We start from the raw sequence: 11,386 nt of genomic DNA on the forward strand, positions 1-11,386 counted from the left end.
ACAGTAATCCACAAGAAATCCACACCACTCCAGTTCATCAATTAATGTCTTGTAAAGGTCTTGAGAAAAACTGTGTTTGTAAGAAACAAATCCATCATTAAGGCATTTTAACTTTAAACCACTGGTTTTGGCCAAAATACAAGTCTATAATCCATAATAACGTTTCCTCCAGTAGAAAAGTTTGTTCCCTGTTGTCCTATCACATCAAAATTCACCAACATTTTTGTTTAGAACTGTTTTGGACTGTTTTCATTTGTAAACAATGTTTGATCTTTGCATATTTCTCTGCTAAATCAGACTAGATTACTTCTTCACTGCAGAAAGCAATATTTTAGTTAGAAGACTCAATGTTATGGTTAGATATGTTTGTTACAAACATGCAACTTTTCACTGCACGAGATGTTAATTGATGAACTGGAGTGGTGTGGATTACATGTGGATTATTGTGATGTTTTTATCAGCTGTTTGGACTCATTCTGATGGCACCCATTCAACTACATTCAAGGTCTAATAATCTGAGGTAGACACATTTATTTTATAGCTTTATAGCTTGCACGCTGGCAAATCGTGAGCATTTAAGGGGGCGCTTACACAAAACCGCTTTTAATTAAAGACGGAAAACTTTTTATGCATTTTTGCTGTTCATTTACTAGACAACAGCGTTTTGGGGGCATGAAAACGCAAACTTTTGAAAACAGGTTTCAAAAAGTAACTTATTGTCTCCATGTCATCTACAAAAATGTGAATTTGTGAAAACGGTGATGTAATGCAAAAGTGTATTACATGTTCAGTCTTTGGGTATGTGCACAGATGAGTAGTGACATCGCCAACTACTGGCCTGGCATGCATAATACAGCGTTTTTAGTCATTTTCGTGCATCCATGTGAACGGTAATTGTTTTGTACGCTAAACTTTTCAAAAAAGGAAAAACTTTTCTGTGGTAAAAATAGTTTCACCCCTTTTTGTTAGAATCTAATCTGATTGCTCAGTGTGTGCTGTGGAGTCATACCATTCAAAACCATGTGTTGAATTCATTTAAATTTGGTTCTGGTTATACTAAACATGGGCAAACCACAGTCCATGAGCCAGATCTGAGAATGAGTATACAACTAGGCTATTTCACGGCTTCAAAGATACAAGAACCAGTTGAGACTGAACACAGAATTAAACCCCATATGGCCTTTGTGGCAAAACAAATGGTTTCTTCATTAGATGTTTTAGGACGAACCACAAAACAAAGCTGATACTCAAGTGAGCCATAACTAAGAACTCCATTAAGTCTTAATGATTGTTCAGCAGGGCCCTGGAAAGCCTGTAAGACAGTCTTGACAATGTGGCATCAAATAATAATTAATTGAGCGTGTCAACAAACACTGATGAATAAAAGATTAAATGGCTCTTTTGGCCACCGATCCATCTATAATCCTTGAAAGCAGTCCATTCAACTGATTAGAGGAGTTGTGTACCAATTGCTTAAGATGGGTTTAGATTCTTAGTTATGTTTATACGGTCAATGACAGAATTAATGTGATTGTTTTATTTAGCTGAAAGTGACACTGTGAATGTCTGAACTGATTTTGTGTTTTATACTGCATTAAACCCAATCGTGAACTAACAAACGAATGCCACTGCACATACATTTATTTCACCCTTCTGTTCTTAGTTCCAGAGTTTGGAAATATGAAAACATCAATTAGTATCACTAATTAAGTATTAGTATTTTTTTGTAAAATGTACTCTAATAATCTGTTTTATTTACAGTGACTCAGAGATGAACATCCAAATGAATAATCAAATATCAAATACTTGCCTAAGTAAACAGGAGGTTTACTGTGTTACAGCATGTAAATCTTTAACAACTTTATACAAAGACAGGAGGAAGTGAAACTCCTAGTGGACATATTTGCAGGGAGAAACCTCGTGTGGCTGATGGTTCGCTGACAGTTCGGTGTATAAGATCGTCTGTGACAGACTTTAATTAACAGCCAGTTTCCTCACTTCCTCACCTTAATTTTATTCAGATTATATATTTTCTTTATGCTCTTTTTCATACAACAAAAGTGGATGCTGATTTATGCTGTCAAGCCTGAAGAAAAATGCCAAAAAGGCATCATAAAAGCACTACAAAAGTGGTCCATACAACTCGTGCACTATTTTCCAAGCTTCCTAAAGTCATACAATAGCTTTATATGAAACAGACCAAACTTTAAGTCGTTACTCAACTAAAAACCTCTTTGATACAGCGCTAATTTGCATGTGTTCTAAAATGGTGGGTGGGTGGTTCGCAATGCCATTGGTTCTCGAGTGTCATGTGACCAATCATGATGTAGAAAATGAGATTTAAGGGCAGATACCACATCAGAAAACTGTTGGAAAGGAGGTATGGGCAATATTATCCTAAAAAGCAAACACAAATGGATGGCGCACTCCTAAATCAGAAATGTCATACATACACCATATACTATTTTCAATCTATCTACTATGATTTAGGATCAACTAAACTTCCTCTAAATACTAAACTAATCTTGCATGCTATAGAGTGCTGCAGGGATGACATTTTTGTAGGTCAAAACCAGTAAATTGATGTTTTGAGTGGGTTTTTAGATAAATTCCTGAAATAAGGTCTGAGGTCAGGTGAGCACAAGCTCAAGATATTTTCATGTTTTATTATTCTATGACAGTAAATCCCCCTTGTGATTTTTTTTAAGCTTTAAAAAAGGCAGTTGTTAACAAGTGTCTAAATGACACTACAGAGATTGTTTGAGACACTAAATATCATCACAATGAACACAAACTCATCTACTCATAGTCTACACGCTGTGTAGTTTGTTTGTTTAGCTTCTTACTTCTGGCAATTGTATTTAGGCTTTAAAAATTCATAAAAGTTCTGTTCATTTGTGAAAACTATCGTGTTTGTTTAAAGGGGTCATATGATGCGATTTCAAGTTTTCCTTTCTCTTTGGAGTGTTACAAGCTCTTGGTGCATAAGGAAGATCTGTAAAGTTGCAAAGACTAAAGTCTCAAATCCAAAGAGATATTCTTTATAAAAGTTAAGAGTTAACCACACCTACCTAAAACGGCTCGTTCTAACACGCCCCCACATGTCTACCTCACTATGTGGGAAGATTTGCATAACGCCGCCCAAATGTTCACGCAAAGAAAGAAGGCGTAACTTTTATTCTCACTGTAGTATTGTTGCCGCTGCCGCCATGTCGTGAAGACGCTGTGTGCTTCGTTGTGAACGTGCAAATTCACTCCCTGACATTAGATGGCGCTTAATGAAAAACAGAAATACCCCGGTACACATCGAATCCTATTTGATCTGCAATTCCTCTCCATAACAACTCCCTCTTATCGAGATTTTTGTAGTCGCTGTCGCGTTTGTCATAAAGCCTTGTGTTCAGACACCAATGAGACCAGCAGCTCTACATTCATCTTGCCTCGATGCATCTTCTTGGTCTACTTACGTCCTCTTCATCCTTATCAATGTGTGCTCGGCAAGACCGTTTTGTGCTTCAGCACCACCAAGTCGTGTTTTACTGTAACTTCAGCAGCCTCAGGCACGTGAACAAAAAACGCCAATCTCATTGGTCGTTCAGTTTTTACCGCAGCGCGCCAAACCAAAAAAAACGAGCCCGAGGCGTTTTTAAAAAAATGATGCTTTTACGCCTAGCGTTTTGCGCGTCGGTGTGCACACTCACATTGGCGCCCTTTGTTTAGTCACGAGGCATTAAACGTCGGTGATAATCGCGCGCGATATTCGTCCCGGTTTGAACAAGCCTTAAGCCTCGTACACACCAGGACGATTATCGCGCGCGCTTATCGCTGACATTTTTCGATGCGTCTTTTGTGTTCATACCCAAACGATTTTCGCATGCGATGAGCTGAGTGAACGAGCAAATTCACTCCCTGACATTAGATGGCGCTTAATGAAAAACAGAAATACCCCGGTACACATCGAATCCTATTTGATCTGCAATTCCTCTCCATAACAACTCCCTCTTATCGAGATTTTTGTAGTCGCTGTCGCGTTTGTCATAAAGCCCTTTTGTGTTCAGATACCAATGAGACCAGCAGCTCTACATTCATCTTGCCTCGATGCATCTTCTTGGTCTACTTACTTCCTCTTTGTCGTTAGGTATCAATGTGTGCTCGGCAAGACCGCTTTGTGCTTGAGTGCCACCAAGTCGTATTACTGTAACTTCTGCAGCTCCAGGCACATGAACAAAAGCGCAAATCTCATTGGTCGGCCAGTTTTTAACACGTCGCGTCAAACCAAAAAAACGAGCCCGAGGCATTTAAAAAAATAAATGATGCTTTTACGCCTTGCGTTTTGCGCGTCGGTGTGCACACTCACATTGGCGCCCTTTGTTTAGTCACGAGGTGTTAAACGTCGGCGATAATCGCACGCGATATTCGTCCTGGTGTGAACAAGCCTTTAAGAATTAAACTTTTGTTGGTCACAGAGCTTATTTTCAGCAATAATCCAAAACCCAATGGGAAAATCCTATTGGGATTTTGTCCAGGGAACCGGGACTAACTTATGCTGGCCTACAAAATATATCATCACTGCAGTATTGGAGGAATGGATGAATTTAAACTTCTCCAGCACATCTGTTTGTAATTTTTAAAGTAAACTTGACCTAAATTAGCTCATTCAGGTGTGTTTGAGTTTGAACATCAGGAGAATAGATCTGCAGATGCAGCACTCAGCACCCTTGACCAAAAAAGTGCAGAAAACGTGTTTGAATACAGACTGCAGGTGCTTGGCAAAAGCATTTAATTAGACGCTCTACAGAACCTACTAGGTCTATTTGCTGTTATTTTGAATCAGCCCTTGAAAATTGAACATTCAGCATCTATGTCCACCAGAAAAATACAACCACGACCATCCTGTTGAACAACAAGTGGTCAGCAAACCTTTGTATCATCTCTGCCCAGCCAATGACAAGTTGATTTATGCAGTTCACTGGCAACAGAATCTGCGTTGCTCACGGTCTTTCATTTTCTAATCTGGAAGCTATCGGAGGGTCTCAGCATGGCTGTTTTAATGCCAGACGAAAACAAGCCCCAAGGAACTCAGCTAGTGCAGAGTCTGTGAGGGAAAGGAGAAAAGAAACTGGAAACTGTGAACTGAAAATACTGAGTAATGTTCTTGATTCAAAAAAAGATTCAAATGATTCTTAAGGACTGTTAAATATAGATGAAAAGCATGGATACTGTATGGACAACAATGTCAGCTGGTTGAAATGGTGGTTAGATGTGAAATATCAGCAGGAGATTTTTAAATCAATAAACTAAAAGACATTTGCTAGCATCAAAGATTGCGAACAAGCAAACATCATTATGAATGGAAAAACCGTGAGAATGCGGAGTGCATAGAATTTCAAAGTTTCACAGATTTCTGCACAATCTGAATGCCTATAATTAGCAAAGTTAAACAAAACGTGTCTGTCCATCTATTTATCTATAGATCTGCTACCAGTCAAAAGTTTGAAGTTTGTATAATTAGGATTTTTTATGTTTTTAAAAGAAGTCTCTTATGCTCACCAAGGCTGCATTTGTTTGAGAAAAATACAGTAAAAACTGTAATATTCTAAAATAATAATACAAGTTAAAATAACTCTTTTCTATTTTAAAATGCAATTTATTTCTGTGATGCAAAGCTGAATTTTCAGCATTATTACTCCTCTTCAGTGTCACATGATCCTTCAGAAATCATTCTAATATGCTGATTTGCAGCTCAAGAATCATTTTTATTAATATCAGTGTTGTTCTGCAAAAACAGTTTTTGCAAAAATGTTTTTTTTTTTAATTACATGCAATGATAAATAATAATGAGACCACAACTGTGCATTAAGAAAGTAAATAGGGTCAATACTGCATTCAGTACTACAGTGCATTGATTTCAACAAGTAACAGAATTAATTTCTTTAAACTCTTTGGCTATTTATTCTAAATTTAGAACCAACAAAACTACATGTATGGAGATGGTTTGTGCATGTATTTTGCTAATTACTAACTGTGGGCACATTCACCTTCATTTAGAATAAACTGTATTTGTTAACATTAGAATGAGTGAACGCACCTGCTTTTGCACATAATTATGAGAGAATGCGACCCATTATATGATGACTAGAAAAATCACCAGAAAGGCAATTACAATATAAAAAAACAACAACTGCATTGTTACATTTCACTTACAAAAGGAATGACATTCTTTAGTCTAGCACACACTGAATTAGAATCAGTCCGTTTCTACTAACACAAACTATACATATAATTCTCCATCTCAGAGTGTCCCATTACTGCTTAGCATTCCCAATACAGCATCTCCTCCACATAAACAGAGATAGTTATTTATATGAGGGACTCTTCAATCTTAGAGGCGATCGCTCTGATTGTGTCAAGCTGAGAGATAAAATGTTCTCTGTTGCTGAATCAATGAACTTAAAGGAAAAGCTCATCATTTACCAAACCTCATGTTGTCCCAGACCTGTATGACTTTCTTCTGTGGAACATATACTTTTTTTTTCATTCAATCACAATGAAAAGATTAAAGCTTTCAAGCTTCAAAAAGGACACAAAAGCATCAAGAAAGTCATCTATACAACTCATGCACTATATATACACATTATCTGCAGCCATACGATAGCTTTGTGTAAGGAATAGACCAATGCTAAAACGGCCAAACAATGCTTTGTTCTTTTGCTTGGGCTTGCAGGAAATTGTGACTTATTTTATTTTCTATCCATGTGTTGATCCCTCTCTTCTCTCACCTTTATTCCATTCACCCTGTGTGCAGAACAGCTCTATCATGTGGCCTATATTACAGGTTTGCACAATGGAAAATTGTCTCTGCACAGATAACTGATTTGCAGCTCAAGAATCATTTTTATTAATATCAGTGTTGTTCTGCAAAAACAGTTTTTGCAAAAATGTTTTTTTTTTTAATTACATGCAATGATAAATAATAATGAGACCACAACTGTGCATTAAGAAAGTAAATAGGGTCAATACTGCATTCAGTACTACAGTGCATTGATTTCAACAAGTAACAGAATTAATTTCTTTAAACTCTTTGGCTATTTATTCTAAATTTAGAACCAACAAAACTACATGTATGGAGATGGTTTGTGCATGTATTTTGCTAATTACTAACTGTGGGCACATTCACCTTCATTTAGAATAAACTGTATTTGTTAACATTAGAATGAGTGAACGCACCTGCTTTTGCACATAATTATGAGAGAATGCGACCCATTATATGATGACTAGAAAAATCACCAGAAAGGCAATTACAATATAAAAAAACAACAACTGCATTGTTACATTTCACTTACAAAAGGAATGACATTCTTTAGTCTAGCACACACTGAATTAGAATCAGTCCGTTTCTACTAACACAAACTATACATATAATTCTCCATCTCAGAGTGTCCCATTACTGCTTAGCATTCCCAATACAGCATCTCCTCCACATAAACAGAGATAGTTATTTATATGAGGGACTCTTCAATCTTAGAGGCGATCGCTCTGATTGTGTCAAGCTGAGAGATAAAATGTTCTCTGTTGCTGAATCAATGAACTTAAAGGAAAAGCTCATCATTTACCAAACCTCATGTTGTCCCAGACCTGTATGACTTTCTTCTGTGGAACATATACTTTTTTTTTTCATTCAATCACAATGAAAAGATTAAAGCTTTCAAGCTTCAAAAAGGACACAAAAGCATCAAGAAAGTCATCTATACAACTCATGCACTATATATACACATTATCTGCAGCCATACGATAGCTTTGTGTAAGGAATAGACCAATGCTAAAACGGCCAAACAATGCTTTGTTCTTTTGCTTGGGCTTGCAGGAAATTGTGACTTATTTTATTTTCTATCCATGTGTTGATCCCTCTCTTCTCTCACCTTTATTCCATTCACCCTGTGTGCAGAACAGCTCTATCATGTGGCCTATATTACAGGTTTGCACAATGGAAAATTGTCTCTGCACAGATAACGTAACAAAGCCCGGTCCTGCTCCTTTTCTCCCTTGTAATTGCGGTTTATAAGTACATAAATGCTGTCGACCCAGAAAGCCAATTCCAAAGGCATCTCAAGAACCAAAGGGTTTATTTTGGCACAAAAGCTTAACTTGGCCAACAATCAGGAATCAACACTCAATACTTTTAAGAAGCTTTTTATTGACAGACTGATTTTCTGCTCCATTTCAGACAACCAGGATTTAAGTACATTTCATACTAAACAGAAACGCATTGCGATACCGAACTTTATAGGTTTGTAAACTACCTAATGCAATAAACTGTAATACCACATATTTTACAGGCCAAACTACTTAACCCTTGTGCAGTGCTGAGAAGCCTTAATCTAATTTAGTGTTCCCGATCAAAAATGACCAGTAAATTTCAAATTTTGTATTCAATCTTTTTGTCCGCTTGTATTCTTTCAATTAGCATAGGTTTTGTATTACTTTTCGGAACTGATTGGTTGTAGGCCTTGGTTGTACACCTCGTTATTGAGTGAAAAATGCATTATTTGTGGACAAATTTTGGAAATGTTCACTCAAAAACTGAGGTTCATAAGTTCAGATCATTGAGGCCTACAACCAAAGAGTTCCAAAAAGAAATGTAAAACCAGTGCTAATTGAAAGAAAACAAGTTGACAAAAAGATTGAATGCAAAATTTGACAATAATGAAGCATAACAAGAAATGCATAAGCAATTTTTTGAAGGCCGGTCATTTTTGACCAGAAATACCACAAGTGCAAAAAGGTGGAGAAAAAACCCCAAAAAAGGGCTTTAATTAAATAAAAGACAAAAATTTTAATTATCCAAAAAAAAAAAAAAAAAAAGTTATACCCTGTGTGAGACAACATTAACATTTTCAGAAAAACAAAATCAATCAATAAATAAATCCTCTCCAGGTCAAAATGACCAGAACACAACATGAGGGTTAAATTAAAATTAAATTAAAATTAATTTGCTTAATTGTGAAATTGCTTTTTTTATGTTGTAGTTAAACCTGGTTAGTTTAAAGGAGACAAATCCTCCATATTTGCAGCATTTTAAAATTGTATTTTGTCATTTTTATACGCCCCCATTCCTTATACTTCCATATTTTTAGACCTCTTATGACTTTCTAACCAATATTTTTTTTTCTTTATGCAGCATCTTAAAAAACAGTGCTTATAGGCCATAACACTGAAAAACTGATGTTTTTCTACTTATGTACAGTACATAATGGTAAAATAAAACAAACAATACACAGTATTGGCCTCTTTTTTTGTAACATCTATTCAACGATTTACTCATCTGTCACAGTATTGTTTTAATAATCAGTATTAAATGTTATTTTATAATAAAATATAAATTTTTATATTTATAGAATTTACAATAATATTTACAATAATTAAATTTGTATATAATTTGTATTTTTTAAAACAGCCCTATTTTAAAACTCATTTGCCTAATTGTGCATTAAAGTGATGTCCAATCGGTCATGAACCTCATTCCTAGATTACCTTTCGGTTCTGGGAGCAGCAGAGTTGCTGAAAAGCTTGGATTTTTGTCGGAGACAGGAAGCGTTGAATCAATCTATAATTATCTTGAGCACTGCAGAAAAGAAGAGAGAGAGAGATTGTACAAACTTGCTATGTCTCGCTGCCAAATGTAAATGTAAATGCGGTCTCTGTTTGCTCCTACTTAAGCAGAGCTCACATACACATTTTCCACACAGTGCCAGACAGGGAGATGTGGGCCGACACTGTTCCGCTGAGTATGTCTGAGAATTATATGCATGGATAGATGCACCTACAGCAGTCATGCTTTAAATGAGATGTACACTATTTACGAGTGCAATGAGTGTGCTGCAGGGCAGAAAAATTAATAGCAACTTTAAGAATTTCCAGATTATAGGGTATCCACATTATTGTACACTTTTAGAAAATTATTACACTCTATCTGATGTCGTGTAAGCCTCGCTTAACAGGGAATTCTTTATCTGGGACTTGCTATGTAATTGGAAATTGGTTTCTTCTTGCAGCCTTCTCAAGCATGTATTTAGTGTTTAGTGACAGTAGATTACAGAACATTTGCTACAGTAATTTGCAGCGCAAAACGTTTATCAAGGAGGAAAACCTATCCGTTAACTCACCATTTTTACCATTTCACAATTTTTGCTCATGCAGCCAGGCTGTTTTGAGCCATCGTAAGTATATTTCATTTTTCAATCAAAAAAATCAGGCTCTTGTAAAATTACTGTAATTAAATATGGCCATGTTTAAATAACCGTCAATGGAGAAAGACGTTTTTGCAACCAGTTCCGCTACGATATTCTACCAGCAGGTTAAGTTATGAGTAGGTGCAATTTTTCCACATCTTCTGCACTGATTGTGAGGAAGAATGAACGATTTGTTAAATACTGTATGTTAAATACAAAGTTCTGTCATAAACCTCTAGATGGCGCAGATCTGATATAACCACATCATGATTGGAATCATCATTCCAACAGATCTTTACTTTTTTGGTAATAAAAAATAATAATAATAATAAAAAGTGCTGTCCTTCCTCAGAGTTTTCCCCTGTTTTCCCGTGCAAATATCTAAAGATTATTAAATCAAAATACATTTGATTTAAGAAAAAACTTATGACATAAGTTTAAAGTTTTTTTTTTCTGAAAAATGTATCAAAATGAAGTGAGTTTATGTTTACATCAAGAACAAATATCTTCCAACGGGCTCAGAAAAATGTATTTGTTATTTTTATTTATTCATTAATTTTCATACCCTAATTGACAGATATTTGTTCTTGTTTCCAGCATAAACTCAATTAATTTTGTTCAGTTTCACAGAAAACAATATTTCATTTTGCATCTCAAGTAAATGCATCTTGATTTAAGGATGTCTAGATATTTGAACTGAAAAACAAGACAAAAAATACTGAGTGTATGCAACATTTAATGCCATGACTTTATGAATTTAAGACTTTCAGCTCAGATTTAAAGGGGTCATATGATGCGATTTCAATTTTTCCTTTCTCTTTGGAGTGTTACAAGCTCTTGGTGCATAAAGAAGATCTGTAAAGTTGCAAAGACTAAAGTCTCAAATCCAAAGAGATATTCTTTATAAAAGTTAAGAGTCAACCACACCTACCTAAAACGGCTCGTTCTAACACGCCCCCACATATCTACCTCACTATGTGGGAAGATTTGCATAACGTTGCCCAAATGTTCACGCAAAGAAAGAAGGCGTAACTTTTATTCTCACTGTAGTATTGTTGCCGCTGCCGCCATGTCGTGAAGACGCTGTGTGCTTCGTTGTGAAAGCGAAACTACTTTGTTTGGTCTTCCAAAAGAGGACACGACTACAAATCAGTGGT

Source organism: Sinocyclocheilus anshuiensis, unplaced genomic scaffold (genome assembly GCF_001515605.1).
Source record: "Sinocyclocheilus anshuiensis isolate Anshui unplaced genomic scaffold, SAMN03320099.WGS_v1.1 scaffold78, whole genome shotgun sequence".
NCBI classification, from domain to species: domain Eukaryota; kingdom Metazoa; phylum Chordata; class Actinopteri; order Cypriniformes; family Cyprinidae; genus Sinocyclocheilus; species Sinocyclocheilus anshuiensis.